This window comes from Cavia porcellus, unplaced genomic scaffold (assembly GCF_034190915.1).
Source record: "Cavia porcellus strain 051 isolate PalLab524CR breed Dunkin Hartley unplaced genomic scaffold, mCavPor4.1 scaffold_1, whole genome shotgun sequence".
Taxonomy (NCBI): domain Eukaryota; kingdom Metazoa; phylum Chordata; class Mammalia; order Rodentia; family Caviidae; genus Cavia; species Cavia porcellus.
The window spans coordinates 111,945,804-111,956,506 of NW_026947484.1; the positions used below are offsets into that span (position 1 = coordinate 111,945,804).

Here is a 10,703-nt window from a genome sequence, read left to right on the forward strand (position 1 = left end):
AGTGAGTTTTACACACTTTTGACACAAATACACAAAGTATGTTGCTTCTTTTTTCTTACCAGTCCCCTCCACATCACCACTGCTTTTCCTCTTATTTCTAGACATCCTAAGCTCTGATTTAGCATGTTCCACTGTACAGGAACTACCCAGCAGCACAACTGCGACAGTGTCCGGCAGACATGTAGGCTATCATGATTGGTTCACATCTATGATCATTCACAATACAAAGTCCGTTCATGTCTGTGAAAATTTGCAACTCAAATGTTTGTAAGTTGAGGACTTACTGTACCTGTAACCACAGCAAAGCTCATCAGAAATACTAATACAGAAGTGAAATTTGTGTTCATCAGGTCTGTTTGTCAGATGCAGGGATAGCCTACTCAGTTGGGTCAGAGCTACTGTGTGTAGGGTCTGGCTAGGAGCTGGGTGCTTTCCATCCTGTATCTCAATGTATTTTCCACAAAGAAACTTGAAAGCCAGGTATTTTTACACCCGTTTCATTTACAATAAACCTGAGAAGTGAAATGTCTTCTCTCAGCTCACTGAAAGCAGCAGAATTGCCACAGAAAGCCAGGTTTTATGAATATAAAACTCAAGCAGAGTCACTATGCTGTACGGTGGCTTCCTATTACTGATTATGAGCCGAGGTAATTTTATCCTGATTGATAACTCAGATGTCACCTCTTCCTGGGTTAGTCATTTTTGCATCCTCCTCTTGTCGCGCCTTTTCTATTTTCTCTAAGAACTAAGCTGTGAGAAGCTTTCTCTCATCCTGTTCTTCCAGTTAGAGATATTGCCACTCTCCCACAGAATGGAAGGAAATACTTGGCATGTGGCCCCTGAAGGTATGTTAAGCATTTTATATACACTGCAATCTTGTTTAGACTTCATAGGAACTCAGAATAGAAGTATTACAGATCTGTTTTAAAAGTGGAAACTGAAGTACAGACACATCGTGCTGTTCTCTAACTTGTCATTAGCAGATAAAGTTTAGACCTGGGGCCACCTGATTCCAGCGACCTTATTCTTTCTAAGACTTCTTCTCATAGCAGTAGTCAATGTGTGTCAGTCTTTAAGGGGAAATCTTCAAACAGTTCAAGGATTAAGGCACCTGCAGTTGGACTTTTCTCTAAAGAGTTTACCCAGAGTCTCCACATCTAGAGCTTCAATCATCTCCAAACCTAAACTCAAATTCCATTTTACATACAAATGTGAAGCATTTAGTTATGCAATCACCAACTAAAGGGAGAAGATTGTTAAGAAATGCTCACCATTTCAGGGAACACATCACTTACTATAATGCTCCTTAGGGTATTTGACTCACTGGAATGCCACACTTGCATCAATCTGACATGTACAAATATGTAACACAAGACTCAACATTGCTTTTGCTTTCTTTCTTTCTTTTCTTTTTTTGGTACTGGGGATCAAACTCATGATCTCACACTTGCCAGGCAGGTGCTTGTGCAGCTGAGCTAAACCCCCAGCCCCCAACATTGCTTTTGATAGACTTAGAGTCCACCTCACTGATTTTATGAATTGTTTGTTTAACAAAGTGATAATATTTTCATATTATCACACGAAACCAACAAATTTAGCACTATGATAATAAATTTGTAATGCAATATGCCTGTAATCACAGCACTCAGGAGGTTGAGGCAGGAGGATCACCGTGAGTTTGAGGCCAGCCTGGGCTACATAAGTGAATTTAAGGCCAGCCTGTACCACATGGTGAGAACCTGTCTTAAAAATAATAAATCCATACTGCAAAAATTATTAAATAAAAGGACTTTTCTTATTTTTAAAAATTTTATTTACAATTAAAAAGATACATAAAAGAAAAACAAAAAGCAATACAGACACACAAACAAGAAACCAAATACAATAACAGGATAGGTTTAGAAAACAAAGTGATAGGAATTTGATAATGGTTTTAATATTGCATATTGTTACCTTCAAGAAGGTTGCTTAGATTAACAGATATAGGCATATAAAATTGATCTAAACATATTAGTATTGGGGGGCTGGGGATTTAGCTTAGCGGCATAAGCGCCTGCCTTGCAAGCAAGTAGTCGTGAGTTTGATCCCTGGTACTGATAAAAAACGAAAAAGAAAAAAAAAAAAACTAAACATATGAGTATTAACTGTTCTTTTCCAACAACTAATACAACTAATTAGCTATCATACACACACACACACATATATATATTTACACACAAACACACACACACACGCAAATTTATGTCTTTTTCCATTTCTCTTCCTTCTTTTTCTTACTGCAGTTACTTTTCCTCTTACGGTTTCTTACCGTCACGTAGTATTCATTTAGATTTTGGAACATATATAATTTTTCAGTTTCTTACACTAGGGAGACAAAACGGTATTTACACATGAGTTTGATTTATTTCATTTATGAGTGTGGTCTCAAGTCATGTCCATGGACTTATAAAAGTCTTGATGCAATTTTTCTTTATAGCTCTTTTCTTTATTTTGGAGTATTCTGGTGCCATCGCCAGAGTTCTGCCCCAACAACCTTAATGGAACTTCTGAGTGGCTCTCTGTCTCTCTCTCTGTCTGTCTCGCTGTCTGTGTCTCTCTCTGTTTCTGTCTCTGTCTCTGTCTCTGTCTCTGTCTCTGTCTCTCTCTCTCTCAGTATACACTTTTCTTGTTGTCTACTCAAGTTCCCAGGGTCATTTGAAGTAATATACTGTATAGATGCCTCAAAGCACTGAAAAAAGATACTACCCTGCCCTGTGTAATAGCATATGCATGTATTTTTAGAGCTCTCATGTTTATGAAAAACCCCAACTTATCACCATGAGTCCCAAGTTCCTCATGTTTTAACTCTGATATTGTGTACATTTTTTTTATATAGCTTAAGTGATCTTTCTTTTTTTTGGTACCGGGGATGTAACTCATGACCTCATGCTTGCCAGGCAGGTGCTTATGCCGCTGAGCTAAGTCCCCAGTCCAGTTTAACTGACCTTAGTAATGACATAAAGCTCCTAGACTTGACATAATCATATGCAAATACATAGATGAATACTGCCTTCTTTTAAAAATATAAAATAAATAAGCAAAGACATGTGAAAATAGGCAAGTTATCATTAAATAAATGAAAAACTTAAAAAAAAAACCTTTTCCATGTCACATAAAGAAGGGAAATTATCATTTTAAACAATATTCAAGTTTATTAAACAAATTTAAAAAGCAGTTATAAAATGTTTAACTTTTATCAGCTTCAAGGTTTATGTTGCTGCCAAATTTTTCATATAATTGACTTTCAAATCTGCTAACACTCTCTGAATTGATTCTGCTTTGGATTCTAAGGTGTCAGTTTCTTCTTGTAAAGTTTTCTTTACTTCTAACATTTCTCGTGTTTCTCCTTGAGAATGGCTAATGATTTGATAAGGTATCATTAAGCAGTCATCATGTGCAAGCATGATGTCATCACGAGCATCTTCTAAGTTCTGCAGTTGTTTCTTTCTTGCTTATATTTCTTCCTTTAGTTCTGTGATTCTACTCCTATTTCACACAAATTTGATTCTCTGTTGTTGGTCTTTGAAAGTAACACTGACGTCTTCTCAGCTGCCTTCTTCATGCTTTCTTGGAACTCGTGTAATTTGTTTTTCACATTATCCCAACTCCAAACGGATATTTCCTCTAAATGAATAAATTTAGTTGTTGCCACTTCTCTAAACATTAGCTCTCATTCCAGCTTCCTTCACACCCACTTCTTTCACTTCTTTTTTTTGTACTTTTTGGATAGATAATCTTCTCCTATATTCTGATTTATTCACTGAGAAAAGTATGAGGAACTGATATTTCAGTGACCTCAAATATAATCCAGTCCAAGCAAAGGGTTCTAGTACATGTTAAATTATTTTAATTGCTATTCTTTTATTTCCTCTTTATTTGGTAGTCCTCATGTTGAAAATTGTTTCTGAATACTCTAGAAGACAGAATTGTGGGCTCTGGCTTCAGAAAGGCTTGGACTCTACTTGCTGCTCTGATATAATCTTCTGTGTCTAAACTTCTTTCACTATAAAATGAGGATGATCACAGTTTATCTGACTTCCCAAGTTCATGTGAGGAATAAATAAAAGAAATGGATTATATCACCCATTCTTAACATAGCACGTAGGAGAGCACAAAGTTTATTAGGACCTAATAAACCTAATAGACCTAATAGACATTGTTCCTAAGTCTAGTTGGTTCTGCACTTCCAGGAAGCAACTGTGTGTGTGTGTGTGTGTGTGTGTGTGTGTGTGTGCATGTGTGTGTGCTTAAAAAGGTCTTTGACTACAGATCCAACACGTTTTCATTTGAAACACTAAAAATCAATGACTAAAAAATCAAAGACTATACAACATCACAACACATTCCAAGTGTTCTGCCTTCTTTTATCATAGCAAACAAACATACAAACGCTCCTGTAAAAACTTCACCCTTTATGAGTCTTGCATAATAAAGATAAGCTTCAGTCAAATGTACCATCAACACAAATGAAATAACAGCATTATTACCCTGCTTTCCAAGTCATTCTTAAATTTATCCTTTTATTTTATAGCAACTTATGATTCAAAATTACTAAATTATTTGTGTTTTTTCTCACTTGGGTTGTGTGTCCTTTCTCACTTGAGTTGCTGTTTCCACACTGTTAGTAGGAAAGCGTTCTGCTCAGTGAAGCAATTTTACAGTAAGGAGTGACTAGCAGACTATGTTTTTTTTTTTTTTTAAAGCAAGCTATCTGCATTTGAAAAGTGTTATCTCCATCTAAAGATCATGTGTAGATGTGCTTTGAGTTGACAAGATCAAGCTTGTTCAGGGTGGTACAGCTATAGACATGCTTTGAATTAATAGAAGAGTTGTAGTATACTTCCTCATATCCCATTGGAAAACGCATATTTTAAAAGTTCTCTTCCAAAGCTTATATGATGATGCCCCCCCAACCCCTATAAAATCACAGAGAAAAGATGGGCATTTATAAGCCAAAAAGAAGGGTCTCAAAAAAACTAACACCTCTGACAGCTTGATCTAGGACTCACAGCCTTCAGAGTCATGAGAAAGTATGTTTCTGCGGTTAAGCCATTTAGTTGATGGTAGTTAGTTGTAGTAGTTCTAGGAAATCAATACATTCCCTGATTCCTGTCATGGAACTGTTACAGACTTAAGATTCTAGTACCAAATCCCACCTAAATTCCTTTAATTTCCTGTCCTGTCTTTTTATCCTTATGGAACATCCCAGAAATTCAGTCTGTGAGTTTATATGGGAAGGAAAGGGATCAATATTTATTGAGCTTCTACCTGTGCATAGCATTTAATCATCAAAGTAGTTTATGAATGATTATAATTATAGACTAGAAAATTGAGGGCCAAAGAGGTTATGTGTCTTAACTAAATGTATCTAACCAACCAATATTTATTAAATGCCTATACCCATATCTGTATGCCAATCTCTATGACAGGCATCAGAGACTCATCATTAGTGAATCAAACTGACTTAGTCCTTGCTTCTGTAGAGACAATACTTCAGTAGAGAATACAAAGAATTACGGAAAATATAATTAAAATCAATAATTATGAGTGTAATAACTTACAAAGGAATGCCACATATGAAGAGAACCAAACAGGTTTAGCTCAGTAAAAATTTACTGAGAACCTGTTATAGGCACACATCATAGTAAGTGCCTGAGAAATGTCTATGAAGATGGCAAATATAAGGTCTTTACTCATAAAACTTCCATGACTAAGGAGAAAAGAAGACATCAAATAATCCTAACAAATGTTATGAGAGGTAACCTCAAGATTAGATGGGAGTGCTTAGCAAAGGTTTATAATTTAGCATCCAAAATCAAGGGTGGAGCACTCAGACAGATACTGAGTCCTGAAGAATCTGGTAGCAGCAGGCCAGAAGGTGCGGGGAGCCTTCTTCGGTCAAACTGTCTCCAGCTCAGTACCTTCCTCCCTGTGAGTTTTCTTTTCTCTGCCAGACCATACACACATTACTCAGCTAGAACACTGGGCACTAACCAGGGAACCATTTCAGCACTGTTTGGTCTAAAATGAAACTTTCTTTTCTTCTTAGGGGATAAACCTGGGAATGTTCCATATCAAGGTGTGACTTCAGGGTGTTTTTTCCCTCCTACAATTCTATCTGGAGCAGATGGAAGAGTATGGCCCACTGACATTTTTTCCTTATTACCCTCTACTACAGAAGCCAAAAAAGTAAAATATGTATCCCAGTTTAAACGTTGGGAGAGGCTACTATAGCTCCTCTCTGTTGTTTCTTTGTAACTAAACACTAATTGGTTTAGTGATTACCCTACCTCCTTAGCAACAAAAACAGGGAATTAAATCATTGTACCTTAGCTTTGGAAGACGCAGGCACTTTTTAAAATCCTGTTTCATGTCAGGATATCCCTGGTTGGTAAGCTCTAGGCCTGGCCACAAATTTACACTGAGTCATATTTGTACAAAGTGTGATATTCAGGATTGCAGAGCCGGCTGCCTTTTGAAGTGCCCTAATTTAGACACCTGGGGCTCTCCAGTCAAAGCTTCTTGTTAAAACAAGTAAAAAGTATTCAGCGGTGGCTCTTCCCCAAAGTCTTGATAGAATAAAAGTGATACAGATTAATTTATCAAAATTATAACTAAGGAGAAAATGGAAGAGGAAAAAAAAATGGGGAAAGTACACCAGTTAGTTTCTGATGGTGTGTGAGATTATACTTCCATTTGTCAAGTGGAGATGAGTGGAAAATGCATCTGCTTTGAGACGGAAAGATCTTCCATAGGACTCCCTTTTTCCAAATAGACTTTCGGTCCCAGGAGAGATGTTTACCAAACAGATTTTGTTCTGCAGTATAATTTTAATAGTATTCTTTACTGGAAAAAAATCTTTCCCTTGGAACACAATCTCAGAGTTTGCACACCTAAACTACATGTTGACTTTATCATAGACCACATTCCCTGGGTCAGAAATTTTGACCTTTGTAAGGCTCATCCTCAAAGATCCTGCTTAGCAGCCACTTGGACTCGGGAATGTGTCCCATGTGTGTGTTATAGGTTCAACTAGTTGAATTGGAGAGACTGCAGTGAGCCACACTTACTGGCTTGAACAGAGCCTTTCTGTGGGCACACAGGAAAGAAGAGCAAAAAAAGGAAATAATAATAGCCATTTCCCTAAGTGATCCCTGAAAGACTCTTTCGGCTCATATCTCCTCCTGCTGGGTATCTGACAGGAGCCATTGCTTAGGGAAAGAGTCCCTTGATCTCAAGGAGCAGAGACACACTGAGCTCCTTTAGGAGAGAAAGAGCTTACCATGAGTGTGAACACCGGAAGAAAGAGCTGTTCAGGGATAGAGGAAGCTCTAGGAATTGGCTGACTCCTGTGTCTTGCTCACGGCCAGTATCCTCTGGCTGCTTCATGTCACCCTTCTGCATTTTGCTTGGTGTGTGTGCTGTGTTTTCCCATCTTCATCAACAGGACTATCCATTTCTCACTTCACATGTCAGAGAAAGCTCATCCAAATGGCTTTTCTTATTGATATTGCCCTTGAGTAGACATATCTGCCCAAGGCATGAGCCATCAGCCAGATGATGGACAGACTGCCTCGGGCCAGATTCCCACCTCTGGCCACTCAGTAGACACTTGTGCAGATGCCACCCACTGAGACTTCTCTGATCCTGGGCCTATAGATGAGCGGTACAGACTAAAGCAATTGTTGGATAATGCAGTCCCTGGGATTTGTGTTTAGACTGAGTGCCAGCACCACCACATACCTAATTTGCTTGACCAGTTAGATTTCCTTATCTGTAAACAAAGGAGTTTAGTGGAACTTATTTCTCAAGGTTGTGGTGAGGCTTAAACAGAGAAAAATGCACAGGTGAAAGTGCTTTGTAAGCTGTTAAATATTATACTAATGATACTGTTATCAAAAAGCGATAACCTCCCAAGTTATTTTGATTCATTTAGTGTCTCAGAAGGGCTGTCCATTCGTTTAGAAAGGGGGCAGTGACAGAGAACAGTGGGAGAGGAGCAGGGAGAGGGCAGGAATCTCCTATTACCCTGTAGTAAGAGATGTCTGGGGACTGGTCAGAAGTCCTGTTCCTCAGGCTCTCACAAGGCTCTGAGTAGGGTGGTGGTGGTGGTGAGTGTGTGTGCATTGTTTGACAGAATCAGTGAAGCACTTTTCCTCCTCTCTCTGACTTTTCCTTTTCTCTACTAATCTCTCCAGATTTTTTTTTTTAAAGTACATAGGAAGTAAGAAAATGATTATTGAAAAGAGAAAGAGGTAACAGGGAGTAGACCAAAGTAATAAGATATTGGGCGTGGTTCCCAGAAGGGCTGGGCATTTCAGCCCACAGAACTGAACTGCTCTGGAATTTTGGCTCTTAAGTAAACTTTAATCCTGCAGCTGCCGGTAAATATCAAGCCCTTTGTATGAAAAGTGGCCCCAATCTTGGGCAGATCTGCATTTGGGCTCTGTGAGCCCCTGACTCACTTAGGAAGTAGCCAGAGAAGGCGGGGCATTGGCTTTGTTCTCCAGTTCAGCAGCTCCCTCCTTCCACTGAACAAGGGAAAAGATGGGCTGGATTGATGCTCTTTTAAAGGCCTCTTGTCCCAAATTTGAACTCCGGGGTCCTGTTTGAATAGGCTCAGATTGCTCATATTTAGATTGTCATGGAAAAATGAACTAAGTGAAATATGCTGCTGAAGTTAGTAATTTATCCATAAAAACCATCTTCAAAAACACATCGTAATTGGAATGTCCGACTACTGAGATGGACTTATGCAGAGCCTTGAGAAAAATAGAAACAAGCTTTCGATGTGTTCCTGTGAGAAGGATACAGGAAGGCCAAGTAAGGGAAGATAGGGAAGTAAGAAGTTGATGAATCATTCTTTTCTAACTTTGCCTGATTTCCTTGTTGGTATTGGCAGCTATGACTGCTAGGGGGTGCTGGCTCTCTTCTTCCGGGGCTTTTTGTTCTCTGTTAACTGGGACACTGTGCAAATTGTCATGATGATTACAATGTCTAAACCTGTGGCGTTACAGAAGGCAGTAAGAATATTTAACTGTAGAGCTGGGAAGAGCCATGCAGAGGACAGAATTCTAGAAGTCTCTCTCTAGAACAATGCTGTACTGAGTTGCATTTCTCTGGTTTGTCCTCGCACTGCCAACTATGTAAAGGGAGTCTTGGGTGTTTTGTCTGAGACTTCAGGATTATCAAAATTCTCCTTCCTGCTGAAGGTATCACCAAGTGGTAGAGCACACTCTAGAGGCCATGGTTCAATCCCCACCATCAAACAGCTCAACAAAACAAAACAAGCCTCATTCTTTCAGGGAATTTCAAGGATCTGTGGGAAAGGTTGTGCTGCAGGCTGTCTTCCCTGTTTTGCTCTCAGAGTGTGCCCTGGTAAAGTGTGATACAGTTTCTTTCTGCTCTATTTCTTGCCCAAGCTAATAGATATTGATTGATTCTTTTGGAGAAGAGGTAAAAATGATTAGGCATGGAAATCTCCCCTCTTGCCAAATTTGGTTGTCATATCCCCCCACACATTTTAATCACATGGTTTTCCAGCTGGCTGGTGGGAGAACTGAGCAAGTGCTTTTCTATTCAATAGGTCCTTGCCTGTTGGTATTTAGCCAAGAAGAAATCCTTGTTAATCAGCAGTTCCTCGCTTGGAGAAGACAAATTGATTGATGTTCATAATACTTGTGAAGTGCCAAGCCATTCTTGCTTACCTTTCACTTTTCCCAAACGCAAATGTCATTATTGTTTCTGCATATCACATAGAATGTAAAAATTGTAGAAATCTCATTGTAAAAATTCAACATTGAAAATAGGAACATAAAAAAAAAATCTCAGGGCTGGGGATTTAGCTCAGCGGCATAAGCGCCTGCCTTGCAAGCAGGCAGTCCTGAGTTTGATCTCCGGTACCGATAAAAATGAAAAAAAAAATCATTTGATAGCTAACCTGCTGGCTAACTGCTCTATCGAGTAGTGTAGCTCTCCTGCAAAATTTCAGGTACATATGATGTAGATATATACAGGTATATATGATGTAGAGCATACTTATGTAAATGAGATTGTGCTATACATACTGTTATCTTCCTTTTTACTCTACTGTTATTAACACCAATATCAAACCCATAGTATTACCTCAACCTTTTATCTATAGTGTAAACTCATTATAATTGACTTTACTAAATGTTTGCTAATTAATACTGTTACTTCCCATTTTTTGCTTTTATAATAATTTTGCAAATGACGTTTAGTAGTTCTGTGACTTTGTAAAAATATAACTATGTCAGTTTTTAAAAATTAACTGTACTGAAACATGGCTTATTTATAATAAAATGAAGCCATCAATTACATGTGTAGTTTGATGAGCTTTGATAAATGTCTTCACCTGTGTAACTTCTGTCATAATCGAGCTATAGAAATTTTCTGTCAGCTTAAAAAGTCTTTTCATGTGCCTGTGCTGCCAATATCCATCCCTATCCCTGGTCTAGGGGAACTATTGGTCCTTGTAGCTATAGGCTATTAAAATTTTGTCGAATTTCACATATGAGGAAGATATAGCATGGATTTTTGAGTCTGTCTACTTTCACTTATATTTCATCCATACAGTTGCCTTTTTTTGGTACCAAGATTCAAACTCACGACTGCGCACTTGCAAGGCAGATGCTTATGCCTCT

At 38.4% G+C, this 10,703-nt stretch overlaps 1 pseudogene; it reads right to left on the reverse strand.

Annotated features, from left to right (window-relative positions):
• Positions 1–3,171: 3,171 nt before the first annotated feature.
• Positions 3,172–3,508, reverse strand: LOC100716593 (prefoldin subunit 4-like; annotated as a pseudogene).
• Positions 3,509–10,703: the final 7,195 nt, after the last annotated feature.